At 37.0% G+C, this 23,629-nt stretch overlaps 1 pseudogene; it reads right to left on the reverse strand.

Moving 5' to 3' along the window:
* Positions 1–9,498: 9,498 nt before the first annotated feature.
* Positions 9,499–10,629, reverse strand: LOC100685204 (annotated as a pseudogene).
* Positions 10,630–23,629: the final 13,000 nt, after the last annotated feature.

Below are 23,629 nucleotides of genomic sequence, written 5' to 3' on the forward strand. Positions count from 1 at the left end.
TCTAATAAACTTCATTTTTTAGAAAGCATTTACTTTGTGGAAAACACCTAACATTTTTCCATCAAATTTTTACTCTGGAATGAGCTACTAGAATGAGTCATAGCTATGTTTGTTAAGAGTTCGTGCTTCAGGAATGCTGCTGAGACTAAGAGGCAGATTTTAAGGGATGTAAGCCATTGTGTGGAAGAGGGAATAGAGATCACTAAGGCTATGGAGATTTATCTCCCTGTGAATCGTCCCTTCTGGTCTCCTCCCAAGGAGCATGTCCTCAGTTCACTTCCAGCACAGTACACCATCCAGAAGGATTTGTTACATAATCCCCTCTTTTTTGCTACTTCTTCTCTCAGGCTTTAATCATCTCAGTCCCCTGTGAAGCACCAGGCACATGAGGACTATTTTGTTTCAGATTCAAAAATATCTATCAATATCTAGTGTACATCCCTTGATCTCAGGAACTGTGACTATGGATGAAGAGAGATTGATTTGATTTCAGGGAAGGACCTGTGACCTATTGATAGTTAGTAGGCTGAGTTTTAACCAAGTTGGGCCATGACCCACCTGTATAATCTTAGGTAAGTTTTTTAGGGAATCCTCAACCAGCAGTCTTTGCTCGTGAACAGCCTCTAAGTGTTTGCTATTTGGATTTTATCAAAAGTTTTGCCAAGTGAAATAATTCTTAAAATAGTTTGTGACATGCTGCCCCTACACTCCTTGGATCTAAGTTTTACTGTTGGCTAAGTCAGACCACTGGAAGAATACAGTTGGAAGAGTTTGTCCATTTGCCTTCATGTAATTGCATTTTAGTGTCTTATCCCCAGAATTTAAGATGTCAAAGCTGGGCTTAAACCCAACTCTGTCAGTTATGGACTGTGTGAGGTTGGAAGAGCTACTTAACCACTTTAAGCCTTTATTTCTTAATTTGGTTGGATAATGTGATAATAAATGCTTCAGAGAGTTTTTGTGAGACTTTAGTGATATAGCTCATGTAAAGAAAATATAAGTCCCTATAGCTTTAAAATAATTTGTAGCCTTAAAAAGCCATATGAAATTCATTTTGGTTTATTTGCTATAAAATCTGTTGTAAAATCTGTTGTCAAGGTCATTGCCAATTTCTAGTGTCTCCCATAAAGAATTCCATTTACGGTTTACTACCAAATTAAAAAGAACTTTGCTTCTCTTAAAAAAGTGGCATTCCCCCCCCCCCCCCCCCCCACCGCCTGTCCTCCTTCAGCAATAAGAATGAGCTAATTTCTCATGGTTACCTTTTTGTCCTGGCTGCAGAAAAACTCGGGAATATTTGCTCTTCACAGCAAGTATATTAGCTTGACTGGTTGGATTATTTACTTCTTTCTCTTTTTTGTGGCTGTGATTTTTAAATATCTATTTGACTGCCAACATTGTTTGTCTTATTTTAAGCCATCTTGAATCCTTTTGGACCGAGGAACAATCTGAATTGAGTCAAAATGTCCCTATGTCCCTTGAACTCTCAAGGTCTCCATTTTCTCACCTGACAAAATGCTTATTTTGGAAGGCTGACAAAATCAGGTAATGTAGTTGAGTGCATTTTAGAAAACCAGACACTACAAAAGTCAGCCATGTCTAGTCATAATGGGCCAACAGCCACCAATATGACGTTAATGCCTCTCAAGTGTTCTGTAGCACAACCTTCATTTCTGAGCTCAGAATTCATTCTATAATATACTTTGAAAGGGCATTTGCACTTGGAATGATGCCAATGCTGTGACTCAATGACCCTAAATGAAAGAGAAAATCATCTACATATGGAATTCTGATAATGCTCATTTTGTACCCTGCTGAATCTAGTGGTGAGAGCGTGAGGAAACAAGGAAGCTTGTTTGGCAGCTCAACCAGAAATGCTCCCTGAGACTATGGTGATGGCTTTTGTCCATTTCCCCTGTGAATGTCAACTCCTCTTCCAGTGGGTGCTGTCCATGCCTATACTGCTTTCTTTCTCATTTCTTCCTTCCTATTTAATTTGTTTTGCTTCCTCACATCTGCTTAAAGTCCCCAGAGTGCAAAGTGGAAAAGTCTTAGTGCCAGCCATGTCCACAGTGGGTACTTCCCTGTGTCGGTGCTCCTCACAGCCTGCCTCATATTTAGAGGTCTTGTGGAATAGAAGGGAGAGTTTTCCAGTAGGAAGAGCAGTCTCTGGCTCCTGCTCTGAAGATCATGGCTCAGAATTTTACTGCCAATGCATCCATAAGCAATGGTAGCTTCTGAATTTCTTTTTGTTTATTCTCTTTAAATATTGTTCACTAATTTAAAAATAATACACGACCATTGCAGAAGTTTAAATAGGGGAAGAAAAATAAATAAATAAAGGATAAATCCACCAGGATTCACAATTATATAATGCAGAAATAACCATAATTATCCTGTTTCTTTCTCTTTATACATATTTGTGATTTTTACCACATGTATAATTTTGTTTGTTTGCTCTTAAAAGTGTGTAGTATTATACCATATCAAGTCTCAATATTTTCTTTTTTTAAGATTTTATTTATTTATTCATAAAAGACAGAGAGAGAGAGAGAGAGAGAGGCAGAGACACAGGCAGAGGGAGAAGCAGGCTCCATGTAGGGAGCCCAACATGGGACTCGATCCTGGGTCTCCAGAATCACACCCTGGGTTGAAGACTGGCATTAAACTGCTGAGCCACCCAGAGATCCCCAAGTCTCAGTATTTTCATTTGTCAATTGAATAAGCTAATATATATATAATACTTCTTTAATAAATAAATGGAATATTTGGACAGACTAAAACATCCTGAATGCTAAGTAAATGCTAATTAACTTGAATTGAACAGTATTTGGCATTGAAACTGCATCTTTCAGCCTTGTTTCATTAAATGCCCTATTTCTTCTGTTAAAGTCATGACCCTGGTGAGTGGAAACAAGACTATGCACTGGGAAACACGTGGGGCTAAGAACAACCAGAATCTGCAGCCTGATTAGACAAATGGGAGTGGAAAAAAAGTGAAAGCAGTGTAAGATTTCTTTATGACTTAAATATTGCTTTTTTGGCAGCTCAACCAAAAATGCAAACCCTTCAAATAAAGTGGCCTCACAATAAAACAAGGCATAGTGATTTTCCTCTGCAAAAGGAATTAATGATAGGAAATATGAGAAGGCCACCATTAGCCATGGAGCATTATCACTCGCTTTACCTAGAAGATCCTACAAGGTTTAAAATGCTGGATGAGGGCATTGCTCCATGCACAATGTCTCACCTTCAGAGAACTTGTTTCCTAGGCCCTGTGCAGGAAAAGTGGAGATCAGAGGACCTGCTCCCAGATTCAGTCTCAATATTGCCAGGTCTCAAAGTAGTTTTGTCAGCGTTAGCCAAATTATGCTGCAGATGAACAGGGGGAAAATATAGAACAGCAAAGAGAACAAAACAAACCCCCAGAATCTTTTCCCTGAGGATAGAGCTCACAGTACTGCAGAAGAGCGACTAAGAGCATTGCATCTTAGTGGACATCAGTAGAGAACTTGTCTTATGCCCATAAGAGAAGCTCAATAGGTGTGGAGAACAGCCCATCCACTTTCAGAAGGATAAGAGCAGAGAATCCTTGGTTGAGGAAATGATATGATGTGGTTAGAGCAGGAGCCAGAGACTGCTCATCCATTACAGCTTCCATAAGTTCCTGAAACTCATTTACTCATTCAAATCCTCTCTCTTCCTACCTCTCCACTACTCTGGTAACACTTAACTCTTACAGGTAACTATCACTGTTACAGTGGAATGATAAAATAATTTGATGAGTCCCATTCATTCACTCAGTCATATGTATATCACCATCCACTAACCCGTAGCTTTTTATTTATTTTATTTATTTAATTTATTTTAAAAGTTTTATTTATTTATTTATGATAGTCACATACACACACACACAGAGGCAGAGACACAGGCAGAGGGAGAAGCAGGCTCCATGCACCGGGAGCCCGACGTGGGATTCGATCCCAGGTCTCCATGATCGCGCCCTGGGCCAAAGGCAGGCGCCAAACCACTGCGCCACCCGGGGATCCTCCTTATCTTTTTAACAAGAGTCAATGACTGCAACAGTCCCTTTGGAAATTTTTATATGAATCAAATACGTGTTTCACTTTCTAAAAGTCCACAATCTAGTGAGGGAGATAATGATTTGAATGTCAATAATGACATAATAAGAAAGCTACCAATAAATCTATCAAGGAAGCAGAGAAAGGGTGCTTGAGCATCAGCAATAATAGCTGGGCCACAGTAATTTGGGACTAGAGGAAGGCCCCTCATAGTACTGCACAGTTAAGGGTGTCTGTCTTTCCTGTCCACCACAGAGTCCTCCAAAATGCATCTCCTTGACGGTGTACTCCACAATCCCAAACTTTCCTAGCTCAACAGCCCTTTTAAGACCTGCCTATCTATCCAAAGACCAAATGAAGAAGTAGTGCCCAAGGAGTTGGCAAGCCCTGTGGGTGCATTTTGGATGAGATGCTTGTATTGGTAAGAATTGGCGTATATGCAGTAAGATTATTTAGTCTTCTAATATTAGGAATTTATGATGAGCTTAGAATGGTTTCTTTAGGAAGTAATGCTATCGCATATAGGACTACGGTAGAAATTTCTCTCTCTCTCTCTCTCTCTCCTTCCCTCTCTTGCTTTTGTGTGGCCTCTAAATGACCTGTAGGTAGTAACTGGAGAGGATTTACACATCATGTCAAGCCAGGTGACAGCTGCCTCAGCAGAGCATGTGAATGGACTAAATGGAGCAGGAGGTAACTGTGGCAGGACAGGAGGAGCAACAAGCTGACTCCAGGGCTGTTGATAGGGAAGAATGACTCCGAAAAATGGCCCCTCCTGACCCAGGACCCGAAGTCAGAAAGGGAACAAAGAGCTCAGAGCTGTCTTCCAGAGATGTTCTCTGCAGGATGATGGGGTTTGCCTCTGCTGCCAGCCTCTGACACACTCATCTTCAACAGGCAGGTCAGGGCTGAGGACTCTTTGAACTCTAAGGAAGAAAAATGTCAACTGAACACTGCTATTTCGATGTACTTGGATTTGGAGATTCTTGGCTGCCTGTTGAAAATAACCAGGGAGTTTTAAAAAGTATTGATGGCCAACCCCCACCCCAGACAGTTTAAGTTAGAATTTACGAGGGTTGGACCTGGCATTGGTGAGCCCATGAAATTCTAATGAGGGGAAAAGATGGAGAAAACCCGAGCTATTGCAAAGTGATTTGAGCATAGACTAACCACTGGGTGATAATCTGTAAATTACTACAGTTGTCCTTGTTCATTTGCAAACACCTCACCTTACATCCGTTTGATGCCTTGCCATTTACAAAACATCTGACACAGATAATTTAGTCAGATCCTCACAGCACCCAAAAGGAAAGTAGAATTATTAACCCTGCCTTATCCATGAGTATGTGGTTGCCCAGAGTCAGCAGGTGGTTTCCTGAGATCCCAAGTAACTGATGAGACAAGTTGTTGAACCTTAGTGTTCTGACTCCTAAGCCAGCGCTCCTTATCAATTACTACCCAGAATTCTGAGTGCCCTGGTCCTTCTGTGGTTCTGACTTCTGCTCCAGTCTGCTTCTATCCTCCTGTCAATAATGCAAACAATTGGAATATTCTTTGGGAAAGGGAATACAGACCCATATAGTCTGATGTGGTGGAGCCTGGGTTCTCTCTCAGGTAATAAACATTCCGAAATAATGGTTATTTGCTTTTTTTCTGCTGAAGTTTGTAGAACAGTGCTCCTCAACTTTGCTTGTGTATTAGAACCACCTTTTAAAACTCTCAATGCCAAATTGTGTCCAGGATGAATTAAATCAGGATCTGTAGAGATGGCCTATGCCTGGGTATTTTTAAAGCTTTCCTGTGACCCCAGTGTGCAGCCAATGGAATAAAGCCTTATAAGACTTTGAGACTTAAGGGATGGGATGATCTGTTAACATGATAGAGTATTTCACTCTAGAAAGCTGTTCAGATGCTATTTTAGCAATGTGTGTGTGTGTACACATGCTTCTAAAGGTGGCTTCTTCATTTCCATATCATTTTAATTATTCATAAGCTGATATGGTATTCTCTGCCCCCATGTTGCGTTGGCATTTCATCGGTAGTATCTTCCACAGCGCAGTTTATATCTATTAGGATACTTTCATTTGCAACTAACAGATAAACCTGTTCTAAATTCTTCAACAAAATTAGCATTTATTGTATCCGTTATAAGAGTCACAGAAAAAGGCAGTTTCCTGGCTGATCAATTCAGTAGCTCAATAACCTTTAAGGACCCAGGTTCTTTCCACCTTCTGATTTGATCTCCTTTATTGGCTTTGCTCTTAGACTTGAGCTGCATGTCAAAATATAGTTGCTACTGTTCCAGGCATTACAACAATATCTGATAAACAATATTATTATTTTCTCTTTTTAAGAGCAAGAAACTCTTTTCTAGAAACCTTTCAGCAAACTTTTCAAATACCTCACTGGTCAGAATTGGTTCATAGACATATCCTTGAAATCCTACATTGGCAGGGGAACTGGGATTTGACTAATAAGCATAGATTTATCTAGAGTAACACCTGATCTGAGTTAGAATTATTTTCTCTGGGGCACCTGGTGGCTCAGTCTGTTAAGTATCTGCCTTCACAATTCATGATCCCAGGGTCCTGGATCAAGCACCGAATCAGGCTCCCTTCTCAGCAGGGATTCTGCTTCTCCCTCTCCCCTCTGCTTGTGCTTTCTCTTGCTATCTCTCACACAAATAAATAAATAAAATCTTTAAAAAAAGAATAGTTTTCTCTAAGGAATGAATCCCTAAAAAAAACTGGGATTCTATTGGCCATGAAGACAAAGAGCATGGTGGTTTGTTATGAAGCCAGTCATGTCTAATGAAATAGAAGGGACTGGATTTGGACTTAGAAGTCAGATCTCAGCACTTGCATCACTATTTTTGTGTCTTTGGGTAAGTTACAGTCTCTCTGAATCTCAGTTTACTCAAATGCCAGAGGGAATAATGTAAGACAGGATACCAATGAGCATAAAATGTATAAATGGTCCCAGAAGCCACCAAACAATACCTAAATCTACCAGGTACATCTTGTATTTTGCTACCCCTCCACTTGTTTTTTCTTCACTTCTTTCCTAATACTTTTCATTCTGAATGTAGTTATGACTTGTTGATTCAAAGTTAAATAGCAGGTAAAGTATCAAGCCTATAGGTAATGGAAAATAATATTTGGAAGAGATATAGAGAGAATCAAGAAAGAAAGTAGATATTAAGGAAATTACAAAGATATAAATTTGGTTAGAGCCCTCTTGACTAAAATCTCTTCCCCAAACTATCTCTCCCTTTTCTTAGGAAGTTTCTCCTATCAGACAGTCTTGTTTTTAACATTTTTCAAGAGAATTTGGGCTTCTTTGCTTTTCAGATTATTATCAGGGTTCATTATATTTTATTTGCTAACTTAAGAAAATGGACCATTATGTTTGAGAAAGATTTTTTGAAAAAATGCTTCAAAGGGAAATATTTTCTAAGATGAGGTACTCTAGAATGAAATTGAGCAGAGTTGCTTATATCCTATCCAGTCTCTGCAAAGGGGATGGTAGCCTATTTATACATAAATGTAGATAGAAATACTAGAATGATTCACCTTATTTTCTGTTGCTTACACTTAGTGCCTGAGAGTGTTCCTGGAAATCCAGGCAGCGCAATCCCTAGACATTGGCATATCTCCACATTCATTCTCTAGGCTCTTCTTGTAAGAGCTGAATCCAAATGAGATCTATTCAGTGAAATACATTCTACAGAGATCTAATGTTCTACCTCTGTTGATCTGTTGATTGATTTGATTGTTACCTTTAGGCATTTCTGAAAAGTGAATCTAAAACTCCAAGAGATCCTTAATCAGAATTGGTCTATAAGACAAGATTGGGAAGCAAACATTTGTTTTCACATATCTCATTTGCCCTCCTCAGATTCTTTATTATGAACCTTTTCTGTTTCTCCTATGTTGTTGTTCTTCCATTCTCCTCTCTTGCTTGCTTTCTTTAGAACCTGACCAAGGAAAAGATCTATTAACCACTTGTAATTAAGTGGAATGTAAGTTTATTTTGTTCATTCTTGTAAAAATTCTCACTTTATATTTGTTTCTATGTCATTTTATACCTAAAGGAATACCGTTTAATATATTTTTAGGGGAAGAAGCTGAAAGCTCATAACACATATAGCCACTGCTTAAAATCTAAACGCATCCTTGTTTTTTATTACTCTGATATTGCCCTTGAGAAGGTTGTTTTAGGATGAAAACCTTTCTAGTATAGTGGTAGAAAGTGGGCATATTGGAAGGAGTCCTGGATCAAAAATGAATAAATGTAATAAATGTATTACTCCTAAATACCAAACCAAAGTCAGTGAAAAGGGAATTCTGGGTGGTAGGTATCATCTCAAGTGGTATCAGAAAATCAAAGATTAAATGAGGCAGAAGTACATACCCAAGTTTATAGATCACCGTCCGGAGGCAAAGGTAAGCCAGTTATATTTCAGACTCTATATACTTCTTTTTAGGGTCACATCTTGTCCATCTTTTAGCAGCTGTGCCCAGCAAACACAATCTGACATCTAGGCTCTTATCTCAATAATTCTTATTTATCATCCAATAGATCTATGTTATTCTTTTTAAACCAGGCTAGTCCTATGACTACACAATAGGTAATTTTCTATGGTGCATGAAGCCTTAAACGTATAATTACTTCTAGGGAAACTAACAGATAAGAAAATGATGCTAATAAGTATTTTGTGCAGGTCATGTCTATGCATGCAACTAGAAACTACTTATAGGATCCAATTTAACATTCACTTCTCTCATTATTATCTCTATTTTATAGACAAGTTTCAGAAAAATAAGATCCTCGAGTGAGGTGCCCAATGAAGTAGACCTCTATGGCAGCAAAGCCCATATTCTTTATTATTTCATGCTTTCTCCAAACTTGTCTGATCATTGGAATCACAGATTCTTTGGCACCTTACCGACAGACTGAATCAGAATCTCTAGACATAGGCCCAGAAATCTGTATTTTAGATAAGATCCCTGATAATTCCCAGGACCAGACAACTTGAAAACCTTCTTCTAAGCTGTGGCCTAGAGAGACTGCTTTCCAGCTGGGAGGTATCCTGGAGCCCTGGTCAGTAGGGCGCTTGTTTACTTTGCTAGTTGTTTTGGGAGAAAAATCTTTTGTCATGAGGACTTCTCAAACAAAATATTGTAATCTGAAAGCACAGAGTAGGGAGACAGGGGATGTATGTCGGGTCTCCTCTGTCTCTCTGCCTAATCTCTATTCTATAGCCTCTGCTACTCCTATAGCCTTTTTTTTTTTTTTTTTCAGGCAGGTGAAACAATTTTATTTCACAGTTGTCTTTAAAACCACAAAGACACTATGTTCTTCATATAAAAACATTAGTAAAGATAACTATACTTTCTAGAAAGTGATTATATGGACCCTCTCAAAGAAAAATGCACACTATTATATGGTTCAGACAAGTTACTTGGGAAAAACACATCTGGACCGATTCCTAAAACATACCAGAAGACCACACTGCATCTTTTGGTTCAAAGTATAGATTACTGTCATCAGTAAGGGCTCCTGCATTCTTACATATTTGATAATACACATAAAGACTGGTTTGTGACTTAATGCTCCATTGGTTCATCAGCCTTTTCTGCAGGTTCATCAGCAGGTTGAACAGGCTGTGCCTTTCTCTGTGGTCTTTCTTCAAGACCTTCCAGGAATAGAGATACATCATCATCATCATAAATCGTAAACTCCAAGTCTTTACCAACAATTCCAATGGAAACATTCTTTGTAGTTAGGTCCTGTTCTGCAGGAAGTGTCTCTCATAAGGCACGCAGACCATGTTTAACCAGTTCATTCAAATTGCCCTCCATAAACCCAGACACATGTCTCTCCAAGTAAGTACGAGCTGATTGAGAACGGGCTCCAATGGACATGGCTCTACAGTCAAAATAGTCGGCAGATGGACAGGTTTGGAAAATGTGAGGGCCCATATCATCATAACCAGCAATAAGCAGTCCAACACTCTATGGTCTCCGGCCATACCGTTGTGTTGGTATCTGGGTCTTCCTTCCAATTAGAGATACAAGATGAGACACAGGAAGAGGTCTGTCAAATACAAATCTGGAATCCAAACACTCCTGGCGCATAAAATTACATAACAGTCTAGCATCAGCAGGAAGTCCCTCAATTGAGATACCAATACGGTTATCAACATGAAGAATTTTCTTCTGATGAGCTGCAAGCTCTGTGTGCTCTCTTCAATGCAACCAACACTGCATGGGTTTTTGCTTTCAGACCAACTGTGGCTGAACCTTGTTTGACAGCTTCCATTGCATATTCAATTTGATGAATCCTGCCCTGAGGGCTCCAAACAATGATGTCATTGTCATACTGGTTGCCAAACATGGTTTTCTGGCGAGGGTCCCGCTGCGGCCCCTGGCAGAGGTGGTGGCCTCCTATAGCCTCTTTTCACTGATCCTCTAGGAATCTTTAGCACTCGAGGTTAGTATTCTCTGCCTTGGCCCATCTTTCACTTAGTTTCCCTGATTGCTCTTCTGAGTCCTTTGGTTACTCTGTGATGCTATAAAAGGTTTCTGAAGCAAGCTATCCCTGACTCCTTTTCTCAGCAAGGAGATAGTTTATCCCTTTTGTTTTCTGTTGGTAGATCAGAAATATTAGGATGCTATTACATCTTTCAACTTTTCCCTCTGTTTCCTCATCAGAAAAATAAAGATAGAAGGTGGGAGAGGTTTTGGGAAAATGTGGTAAACTAGATCAACTCTTAAGGAATCTTCCCAATACACTATCCTGTAATTCTATGAATGTTATTTAGTAGGGATACATGTCATTTCTCATGAGAAAGGAGCACAATTGCTATCTTAAGCCTGAAATAAATGATGAGTTTCTTTTAAATATCTTGGTGTCTACGAAAGTACCTTTAAAACAAAAATTCAGAGGTGACTGGGTGGCTCATTCAGTTAAACAACCAGGTCAGTTCTAGCTTGTGTCATGATCTTAGGGTCATGAGATCAAGCCCTGCATTGGACTCCATGCTGGATGTGGAGCCTGCTTAAGATTCTCTCTTCCTCTCCTTTTGCTCCTGCTCAGGTGCTCTCCTTCTCTCTTAAAAAAATCAGTTGGCATTACTTACCTAATATTATTTTCAAGAATTCTATAGGCTTCAATATAATTGATAATGTCATGCCCTGCATGGGAAAAGAGGAGATACAAAGGCAAGAATATTAACATCTGTGGTTTCCTTGGTTCTCTTTGCCTATACAGAGAGGGCTTGTCTTCCTCATTAGTGGGACCCATGTGGGGTGATCTGAAAGAAGATGAAGACTCCTTCCATTCTTCTCTTCTCAGCCCTCCATTTTTGACTTGCCATAATATCTGAAATTTCACTATTTGAAATTTATGGCTTTGACTGAATTTAGGAATCCCATGGTAAATTGCAAACATAACAGCAGAAGAATATTATTCCACAATTTTTAGTCATTAACATGAGTTTATTAAATTATAGGAAATGAGTTAATAAGCTTTGAATACTAGTGGACATAAAATAGAAGCTTCTAGAATTAAGAGACTGGTGTGTTGGTGTACAGGAATGTAGAAAGAGACAGTGATAGGGATGTTGGTGTGACACCCAAACCTTACCTGTGATAACATTTTACCAACATCTCACAATTACTCTCTCATGGTTATTTTCTTGGAATTAGAACATTAATATATATTAAGGTCTGAAAACTTGACCAAGATCATAGAAAAAATTTACTCCCATGTATTCTTCTCCTTTTGAGCATTCTTTGTGTGTTGCAGACATTATTCAATCTGATAATACTCTGGTCACCTTACTTTTCATTAGCAGATTCAGATTAATATAAAAGTAATCTTTAAAAAATCTTGCAGAATTTCAATGACTCTATCAATATCAAAATTTATATTAATGTAGCTAGAATATATCACCCTGAATTATAGACCAGATCCTAAATGTTAATGGAGATAGCAAGAAACATTTTGACAAGGTTTTGAGATATTAGCATAAATTAATTTCTTCTTGCAACATGCTTACTTTTGGTCCTGAGGAAAGTGGGCAAGGGACTCCCTCTAGAGTGATTTCTCTGCTATTATATCATCTAGACTCTGCAAAAGAGATACTTTGAAATGGCAAAAATAATTTTTTTAAAAAAGAAAGAGTGAAAATAAAAAGGAAAGAGTTATCCTTGAATTTTACAGTGTCTCTCCCCTATGACTAGGTATTTGCAAACATATTTGATTATAAGAGGTAACACTTTTGTTTGTTTTATTTTGTTTTGTTTTCACTTTCCTTCATTTGATTAAGGCCATTTGGTTACCCTGAAATACAGTCCCTATTGCAAAAGGCAAGGCAAGTACGTAATTGTTTCACTAAGTTACTAATTTTCCCAAGTAAGAATTGGTAAAATAAACACCTTCAGAGGATGGAAGCATACTGTGCTGTGCAAGAAATTCTTTTTTGAATTTTCTGAATTTTAACTCAGAAAAGCTGAAGGTTGAATTGCACTATGGCAGCCGGCTTTTTATATCCTGAAACATGAATAGATATTCTTGGGGGAAGTATAAACATGGAAAAGCATTGATCTGGAGCCACACTGAATTCACACCTCACTGTGTCCCACTGGAGCTGTGCTCATGAGCACAATGTTTCATCTCTATGGCTCATTTTTTTTTAATCTGTGAAGTGGAGATGATGATAATAGTATTTCAGCTTCCCACTTAAGCACTTCCCACTTAAGTACCGCTCATAAACTTGGACAGGAAGCAATGCTGCACTGTCGTTTAGGGGCCCCCACATCATAAATAGATAAATAACATGATGCCTGGTCTCCTTTGTCACTTGGGATCCAATGCAGCCCTGCCACAGAGCACACTGTACCTCTAAACAGCCATTACCATGACTAACACCATTCAGGCCTTAGGAAGTTCAAAACAAGACTTCACTATGTCCTAAAACTGTTAAGATTTGTAGGTCATGCTGATGCTGACATCAGAAATGGATACTGTTTCAGAGCACAGAGAGAACTTGGAAAGCGAAGGGCTTAGGTAAGAGAAGAAATCAATCAATTTGTCAAAACTTTTTTTAAGACAGCATGTGTGCAATATGTTTAATAACAAAATTTCATTTCCCACTACTGCTGATCATCCATTTTCTTGCTCTTCTTTGGGTCTATTCCCAATGTTAGAGGTTATAAGTGCAGCATTCAACACTTGCACGTGGAGGCTAAGTCATATTTTCCAAAATTAAAAACTCTCTGCTCTGAAGTTTATATGTGTGTTGGTGTAGACATAATACACATGAAGCATGATATTCATGGCAACTAGATGGACACTGAATTCCACTTTCACAAATAGTTTTATTTTTATAAATATATTTAATAAAATGTAACTAAATTTTAAAAAACAAAGTTTAAGACATAATTCTGATATAAGGTATTTATGTACATTATTCTAATTTGTATTTACATTTTAATATAAGTAGTTCTAAATGTTTTAGAAAATGAATTTTTGAGAAACATAAAAATTTTAATTTCATATTTTCACATTTATCTTATTTCACATTCTTTGATAAAAATACTAGTATTTGTAAACTTGAATAAATATTTTGTCATCTAATCTTAGATCATTTAGAATGATTATATAATGGAATAATAATGGAAACAGAAGATTAAAATAGAGTTCAACAAAATCCAGAAATATGAGTATAAAAATAAAGATGAATATATTAAAAAGGCGATATCCTCAAATACTTAAAAGTTGGAAACAATAAAAGTCAGTAGATTTCACATGCCCATAAAAAACCACTTATGCAATTACTAGAACTAACAAAACTGCACAAACAGCAATAATTGAAAATATTTAACAAACACCAATATAACTGTGGAGTGAGTATGGCTTATAAAAATCATGATGTATCTAATCATAATGAAGCTTCCATGGTGCAAAGAGCACAATTTTTATAAAATACAACAGTGGAGAATTTCTAGATTAAATTTCTAGATATGATTTTGAAGTTTTATGCTAGAATGGCTGACACTTAAGATAGATAAAAATAATGAAAGAAGTGATTATTATTTTGGGTGGAGAATTCAAAATAAGCCTATTAATTTATAGATAACAAAGTAAGAGAAGAACAAAATATAAATATTACTCAGTTCAACTAGAATATATCAGGAATATTATGTAGTCACATTGTACTTATAGGATTTATTATATGAGCTGTGAATTACCATCATAAAAAACCCCAGGATATAAAAATTAATGATTATTTTATTGATTTTTAGATTTCTTGTTAAAAGCATAGTTTCGACTTAATGTGAAGATCTGAAGGAATATCTTTCAATTATCCTAAGACTATCTAAGGCAAGCCAATATAATAATAACACTAATTTGGTAGAAAAAACAGTACATGATAAAATTTTGGTCCATAATTCAAAAGCATACTTTTGTGCCTTGATAAATTATATTTTAACTTTTTTGGAGGATACATTGGCCTCAGTTGTTCCAGTTGAAATAGCATTTTTTATAACAATTCAGAAATTATATGATATTTTCCTCATTTACCAATAAGAAACTTCTTGATGAAATATGTATATTTGACATTTGTGATATTGTGATTTGTTGTAAGAAAATATATATTTGGTCTTTGTCCCTTCTGGCACAGAATCTACAACCCTTTGAATTTCCTAAAGATTGGGTGATAAAGGTATTTTTTGTTGTATTAATGAGGTGATATTTGGAGAGCACCTAGGGATACTGGGGATGGTTGCCAATGTAGCCAACCAAGTGACTTGAGGGTTAGAATTTTGAGTGCACCCATCTGACCTCAGGAGAGGAGAGAGGGGCTGGAGATGGAGTTCAATCATCAATGGTCAATGATTCAATCAATCGTGCCTATGAAATGAACCCTGCTTCCAGGTTGATGGTCATGTAGAGATTTGGGCAGAATGATGTGCATGGAGAAGGCATGGGAACTCCATCCATGCTCTTTCCCCATTACTTGGCCTATGCATCTCTTCCATCTGTTTACACCCTTTTGTAATAAACTAGTAATCTAGTAAAATAAAATGTTTTTCTGAATTCTTTGAGCCACTCTAGTAAATTTATCAAACCCAAAGAAGAGTTCCTAGGAACCTCTGATTAACAAGCCAATATGTCGAGAAGTACGCCTAACAACCTGGACTTTGTGAGTAGCATCTGAAGTATGTGAGGACAGTCTTGCTGAACCAAATTTTTAACCTGTAGGATCTGATGTTGGCTCTGGTGGATAACGTCAGAATTGAGTTGAATTGTAGGCACCCTACTGGTGTCCAGACAATTGCTTGTGGGTGTGGGGAAATCCTCTTCCCCAAGTTGGAAATGGAATTTCAGGACACATTTAATTTACAACTATTTGTAAACACGATAGAAATGTTGACTACGTGCTCTTGAAGTAACTAGAGTTAATTTAGGTAAGACAGGATTTATACTAAAGAGTTAAGCTAAACAACATAACATCCACAAAGGTGAACTGTATTTGGAGGAAATTGAAATAAATTTTGAATGTGTGTTCTCCACCACTATCTTTTATACACCATTTTAAAAATTATAAAAGATGTTAGCAAAATTTATAAAAAAACAAACACATCCAGGTTCTGCTATTTTACTTTTTTTTTTTTTAAGATTTTTATTTATTTATTCATGAAAGACACAGACTGAGAGAGAGAGAGGCAGAAACATAGGCAGAGGGAGAAGCAGGCTCTTTGCAGGGAGCTGCATTACACATATTTTAAAGGTAAAGCAGAGTTAGAAACTGCTGATAAATTTATCCGAAACAGCTTCCAGGGGATTATGGAAGAGGCCAGTTTTTAGTGGGTTGAAGAGTGAGTGACATCTGAGGATTTAGGACAGGACTCTTTTTTAAGAAGTATCGCTGAGACCAGGGGTACCAGGCTGGCTCCATCAGTGGGGCGTGCAACTCTTGATCTCAAGGTTGTAAGTTCAAGCCCCATATTGGGTATAGAGATTACTTAAAAATAAAGTCTTAAAAAATAAGTATGACTGAGAATGGAAGGAGAGAAATAATTAAAGGAAAGAAGCAATAGAAGAAGAAATTTGGAGATGGAATTGGGTGGGATGGGGAAGGAGAGAAATTGAGAGAGAGAAAGGAGGTAAGGCAACTATGAAGAAAAGCTCTCCAATCCTTATGTTCTCAGGATAATGAAAGATATGGAAAGGAAGCTGGTATAATGGTGAGTGCAGAGACTTCCCCAGTGAAAGGTCTTGTAGTGTGTGGAGTCATCAGTGGGTGTGAGTTGGGGGCAAGTAAGGAGGGACAGTCATGGTTAGTAGGTGGAGAAAGCATGACTAGGTAAATTGGAATGGGGGAGCCTCTCAGAAAAGAGTAGGTATTCAAGTAATCAAGTGCCAGATGCAAATCTTTCCTGATTTCATGGTTTGTTTCTTATTTTTGAGAGGTAAGAGGAGACTGGGTAAAATCACTAAGAAACATAGAATCTCTCACTGAAAATCAAAGGACAAGAGACTAGTACCCAAATTACATGGCATTGAACTCCTGTGTACAAACTAGTTGGGAAGACTGTTTCCAAAAAGACTGATATATATACACATATAGGAGTATAAACACGCTCACACAAGCACTTCCTTATTTCCAATTATAGCTAATGCGGAGTTAAGAAATGCTTTTTACTTTTTATTGATTTCTCAGAAGTCTGTCAAGGATTGAATAAGAAATGGTCATCTTTTTCAAAATTTGCTGTAAAATCTTTAAAATACTGTGGTGGGGAATGATATTGGGAATGAAAGCAGATGGGATAATTGTCATTCTATAATGGTATTTTCTTATTTTTAAAAAGATTTTATTTATTTAGAGGAAGAGAGTGCATGTGTGTGTGTGTGAGAGAGAGAGAGAGAGAGAGAGAGAGAGAGAGAGAATGAGACCATAAGCGGGATGAGGGGCAGAGGGAGAAGCAGACCCTCTGCTGAGCAGGGAGCCTGATGCAGGACTCCAACCTAGGACCTTGGGATCATGATCTGAGCCAAAGTCTGATGCTTAACTGACTGAGTCACTGAGGTGCCCCCTATAATAATCTTATTTTCACATGTGATTTGGCTTTCTACTAACCAAAGAGTAGATATATGGTCAGCAGAAGCATAAATACTGAAATCCAATAGTATAGATTTAAGGAAAATCAAAAGACGGAAAAAATATCCTGGTAATTTCATATTGGGGTATTCAACAGCAATTGGTGGACTTGGTATAAGATAGGCATTAATTTTAACTTTTAAAATACTTTCTGTTTCCGCCTTTATTCATAGGAAGGCTTTACTGATCACCATCTTGGGGCCTTGGGCATGCCACTTACCATTTTCTTGTGCTTTTGTTTCTCAAAATAGATGTTAATATATTAACACCTCATAGGGCTTCTGGGATGGTGTGTCTCACATTACACAAGATCATAACACATGAATAAATATTAGACCCCCTTTTTAATGTTTTATCTTCTTTTTCCAAATTGAATGTAGAGATGATCAAGTTGCTTCTATATATCCCCCATTTTGCATATAGAAGGGCACAGCTTTGCAAAGCATGTAATACAGTATGTGTTTATTAACCATTGTGAAACAGCTCTTTAAAAAAGAATGGCTATTGTTAACTGTCTCTCTTATAGAGTAAAAAAAAAATGAGTCTTAGTGTTATGATAACCACATTTTTTTTCTTAAGTAAAAGCTAGTGTGACATACAATGTGGAACTGAGACATACTATTTAATACTACTTTAATAATTCTCAGATATATGTGTACTCTCTCCTGAGATGTTATGAGTTGTTGAAGGGTGAAAATCCAGTTTTGCTGTTGCTGACACTAGAGCCTGTAGCAAGGGATTTCCTGAGATGTACTTCAACTAGGTAGGATAAATGAGTGAGAGAAGGCATGGGAATGCAAAATCCTTTAAGTAGCTTGGGAGAAAATAGGACAGCAATCTAGAATAAGTGGTTTTTATATAATAACTCTGAGTGTACAAGTTGTTATTTTTCTCATCATTCCATAAAGTATTAGCACTCTACAAGTGAGAGTGACCCAGAATCTGCACCTTTTTAAAATGTAAGGACTCTACCACTGTTGTTCATTTTAAGAGAAAACTTTTGTGTGATTTACATATATCCATGAAGTAATATTCATTGAATCTCAATTAAATTTGGGGAGAATATGTGTTTGATTCCATAGAGAAGGGAGAGAGAAATGCTGGAAGAAAATAATGATTCTCTTTCCTTTAATTCACACTCATTTGTAGAAAGAAAAGTTTTAATGAAAGTATTTATTCAATGAAAATCATTAAGCAAAACAATCTACAGATTTAATTGTGGACTGTACATGGAAGCTTATTTCAAAGCAAATGTGTGGATTCGAATACTAGAGTTTAAAAATCTATGTGGTAACTGGTAATTTGACTTAATTCAACCATGGCATTATTATTTCTTAAGTGTCATCTAAAATGGCTTTTTTATTTTTACAAATTTACTGTAAAAATAAACATTCAACTTGAGGTAACTGCTATTATCATGTTGATCTGTAATCCTCTAAATATATGTGTTGTAAAAAAAAATATAATATATATATATGTGTTGTGAAATATATAGATTTCTACTCAAATGCAAGTTCTATAAAGCCATCAGGGAGTGACTAAATGCATAAATGCATATGGATATAATTAAATCAATGTATATGCAAATTTTTAAAATACAGTTTCCTCATAAAATATATTTCCCATTAACCATATGTTTATACTTTTTAATGACTACATGTAACTGTATGACTTTTAGCAGTCCCTGATGTTAAAAATTTAGATTATTTCTAATTCTTTTGCAAATTTATTCATTTAAAAAATTTTTTACTTTATTGAAATATAGTTGGTGTATAACATTATGTAAGTTTAAGGCATACAATGTGATGATTTGATGTATTACTTAATGGTCACCACAATGAGATCAGTTAACAAACACATCCAGTACCTCACACAGTTACCATTTTTATTTGTGATCTTTTGCAAGTTTAAACAGTACTTCAATTGATACCCTTTGGCTATATATTTATATATATATTTTGGCTATATTTTAAATATATTTGTACTTATTTTACTAGAACCATTACCTAGTCATGCAGTTGTTAAAACTATGCCAATTTTAAAGATTATATACATATATATGCATATATATATACATACATACAAATGCTATATGTATTTCAAATTGTGCTAAAGAAAGATTGTGCCAGTTAATATTCTCATAGGCCTCACAGTGTCTATTTTTTACTTTTACTATTGATGAGTTATAATTTTTATGCAGTCTGTTTGATATTTTTAAAAATCATGTTGCATGGTTTTAATGTTATTTGGTATTATGGAATACTTAAACATTTTGTTAATATATTTGAGACTTTTGTTGAAGATTTCAAAGATCTTATTTTTCTCATATTAATGTGCTAGCATTCTTTTTATACTAGGGATTTGTCAAAGAGATTTTAGTGTATCCTCCAATATTTTAATAGTATTTAAAATTTTAATTTTACTTATTTATAAAAATTTTAATTGTTTAATATTTTAATATTAAACATATCTGTTTTCAAATTGATTATTCTTTTCCTTTAAGATACTGCCTTTGGGGTCATATTTTGGAAGAATTAAAATATAAGTGATATTAGATAGATAAATATTTCTATTTTCTTCTAACAGAATTTTATAATAAAGCCATTATATATTTAATAAACTATTTTTAAATTTTTTCTACTCTTCAATCTTGAATTTGCTGAAATTTACATTGTTATTGTAAATAAAGTTTTTTTTTCCTTTTACCGTATATTCTATATTTCCAACACTTAAGGAAGTGATGGATTTTGATTTGTATTGATTCTTCACCTTCACTTTGGCTGAATTTTCTCCTAGGTCGACTCCCTGCACCCCTCATACTAATACTTAGCCCAAGCCCTTGTCACATGAAGGACAAGAGGAGGCAATGCTGCTCATTGTTCTTCCTGGGTGTCAGCACTGATGGGCTTCTCCAGAGACAGTGGTTGCATCGTGATCTAACATGCACTGATAGTCTCCAGGCCTAACTTTAAGGGTTAGTGGAGTCTGCTGAGGCTCTCTGCCTCCCTGCCTCCATCACAGGCAGTTTTTCCTTTCATGTAGTGATCCAGGTGCTGGCCAAGTGACTTCTCAACTTAGTCTTGTCAATGTTGTTTCTTGCAGAAATCCCTTGGAATTTTGTGCAAGTGAATGGCACTGTTTCCTAGTTTTAGACACAGGTATAGATTTTGCTTTTTGACATTCCTTTTATCATATTAATGGGATTTGAGAGGCTGGGACAGTTAAATATGTAGGCTCCATTTTTACCTTGACCAGAATCTTCAAGGTAATTTCTGTTTGTTAGTTATCCTGTGAATATCATAATTTAGAGATTAAAAAAGCAAAAATACAAACACTTAACTAGAAATGGTTGTTCCTAGAAGCCACCATTTGCCTTTATCTCCATCCATTTCCTATTACAGCTCTAAGCTATACTTTGCTATAATTGATGAGCACCGTCTTTGACAAATAGATGAAGAATCAATGCATATCATCTACTTCTTGCTTTCATGGAGGAGGCTGACCGTCTAGGGGAGGGGAATTTGTGATTTATTATTATTTTTTTTTTTACTATGTGTTAATCACTGGACTATAGTCATCTACAATTCTGATCCTATTTCTAATTAAAGAATAGAATTAATTGTTCACTTTTAGGAGTTTCAGGCAGGAAGAACTATAGGAAGGCTTTCAAGTACTGCAGAAATCACAGCTCACAGGTGCTTTAACTATATTGGTTGCTTCTGTGCAGTGAGATTTCCAACACCTCTACCACACACTTATACCTGAGCTTTTGAATAGTTCTTAGGGTTTGAAAGCATCAGTCTCTCAAAAGCCAACACAGCATTTCTGGAGAGAGTGGCAACAAGGCACAGGGACATGCAGATGGGGCGCTCACTAGCCGGATGTTCTACCTTGTAAAGCTCGTGACCTATTCAGCTTGGCCATAGAACAATACAACCATTAGAATGACTGGCTGACGATAGCCAAACTGTGGAAGGAGCCTCGGTGTCCAACGAAAGATGAATGGATAAAGAAGATGTGGTTTATGTATACAATGGAATATTACTCAGCTATTAGAAATGACAAATACCCACCATTTGCTTCAACGTGGATGGAACTGGAGGGTATTATGCTGAGTGAAGTAAGTCAGTCGGAGAAGGACAAACATTATATGTTCTCATTCATTTGGGGAATATAAATAATAGTGAAAGGGAATATAAGGGAAGGGAGAAGAAATGTGTGGGAAATATCAGAAAGGGAGACAGAACGTAAAGACTGCTAACTCTGGGAAACGAACTAGGGGTGGTAGAAGGGGAGGAGGGCGGGGGGTGGGAGTGAATGGGTGACGGGCACTGGGTGTTATTCTGTATGTTAGTAAATTGAACACCAATAAAAAAAAATAAAATAAAATAAAAAAAAAAAAAAAAAAAAAAAGAATGACTGGCTGTTGGGCAGCCCTAGTGGTGCAGCGGTTTAGCGCCGCCTGCAGCCTGGGGTGTGATCTTGGAGACCCCGGATCAAGTCCCACGTCAGGCTTCCTGTATGGAGCCTGCTTCTCCCTCTGCCTGTGTCTCTGCCCCTCTCTCCCTCTGTCTCTATGAATAAATAAAATCTTTAAAAAAAAAAAAAAAGAATGGTTGGCTGTTGTGAGTGGCTGTGATTGGGGGTGGAGTGAGCTAAGTGACTTCCTGCCTCTGAGAACAGTCATCAGGTCTGTGGGACACAGGGACTGCAGGAAGGTTGTTATGCTCTTGTCCCATCAGTGAGCAAGATGCTTACATCTCCTTATGAAGCTTCTCATAGTACCTAGATCTCAGGTAATGCTTAAGCCCAGCCAAAAGTTTCTTCTCTTTCTTTACCATAAATAGAAATACCAGAAATACCAGGCCTATGTGGTAGAGTTTTCTGGGCTCAAGTACTTGCCTACTATGTACACTAAGCGGCAGATCTGTTGGGATATTGTCTGCTATGTAAGCAACTAAGCTTCTATTCTGAATATTTTAAGCATTCTTTGTATGCTTGGCAGAAAAAGGGCTTTCACCAGTGATGGATTCATAGGACACACACTGGCAGATTTCCTGGACTGTTTGCTTTAATGACATCATTAGAAATTAGCCCTGAAAGTAAAAATTTAAATGAAATCCACAAACAAACAAGCCTTTGAATCAGCTAATAACTGCAGATGGGCCTAAAGAGGCCCTATATAATTAGGCAGAACAATAGTTAGGAGGAAATTAATTGAGAGAAGGAACATAAGGAGCACTGGATCCTTTCACTACAGCCTTGAAAAGTTATTTAATGCCAAAGGGAATAGAAAAGATCAGAATATAAAACCCGTGCAATCAATACCTCTTTATTCTATTTATTGACACACTTACTATTTACCCAAGAGCTGTGCTAGCCATTGGAGATACAAAAGAAAGAAAGGGAAGAAAAATTATTTATTTAGCACCTTCTGTGTGGCAGATGGGATACTTATTTTTAAAATATTGTATTATCTTTAATTTTGATAGGTGAAGATTTTACAGATGAGGAATCACCTCAGAGGTGGAACAGTGGTGCACAAAAGAACATGAATGTGAGTGTTATTAAGGAGGAAGCCCCTTGTTTGTGGAAATGCAGAATATGGGCTCCATCTGCAACCAGAGTTCAAGGAAGGGAGAGAGCAACATAGACTAGAGAAATCAAGAAAGGCTGTATGGAAACTAAGAGATAAATATGACTCTTAACACTTAAGTAGGATCTTAAAGGGAGGTCAGAGGGATTAGCTTTTAGAAAAGTATTCTCTTCTGCTACTTTTTTGTCACGTCGTTTTTTTTCTCCTAAAGGAATGACCTGTAAATGAGGAAGAAGACTAGAAGATTGTGTGTGTGTGTGTGTGTGTGTGTGTGCGTGAGAGAGAGAGAGAGAGAGAGAGAGAGAGAGAGAAGGGAGATGGTGGTGGGAGTGGGTGGTCAGAGGAAGCAAGCTTGTAAAGCTGGAGGAGGTGGTGGTGGTGGCAGTGTAGAGAGCACTAGAGAAACTTGTAGGGACAATTTCCTTCACAGCCTCATTTCTTTATCTTACCTGTGTGTGTTACAGCTGCACTTGGTAGGGTTGTTTCTAAGGCTGTTCAGCATGTTCATGACTATGAGGAAGCTGGCTTAGCTGAAGCTAAAAAATCTGAAATGGAGATTCTTCATGTGGAGGAAAATATGTTTTTCCTTTAAGAATTTTTAGCATGTTTGTTTTTGAGTCAAGCTTTAGAAAAATCACAATGTTATTTAACTCTTCTGGAAGGTAACTTTATAGTCCAGAAGATCTTTCACTTCACGTCTTTTAGATTTTACCTTTCCAAAGATTCTGATGATGGAAAAGCCTATATGTATATGTATACATATATAAATACATGTAT

Source organism: Canis lupus, chromosome 25 (assembly GCF_011100685.1).
Source record: "Canis lupus familiaris isolate Mischka breed German Shepherd chromosome 25, alternate assembly UU_Cfam_GSD_1.0, whole genome shotgun sequence".
In the NCBI taxonomy this organism is placed as follows: domain Eukaryota; kingdom Metazoa; phylum Chordata; class Mammalia; order Carnivora; family Canidae; genus Canis; species Canis lupus.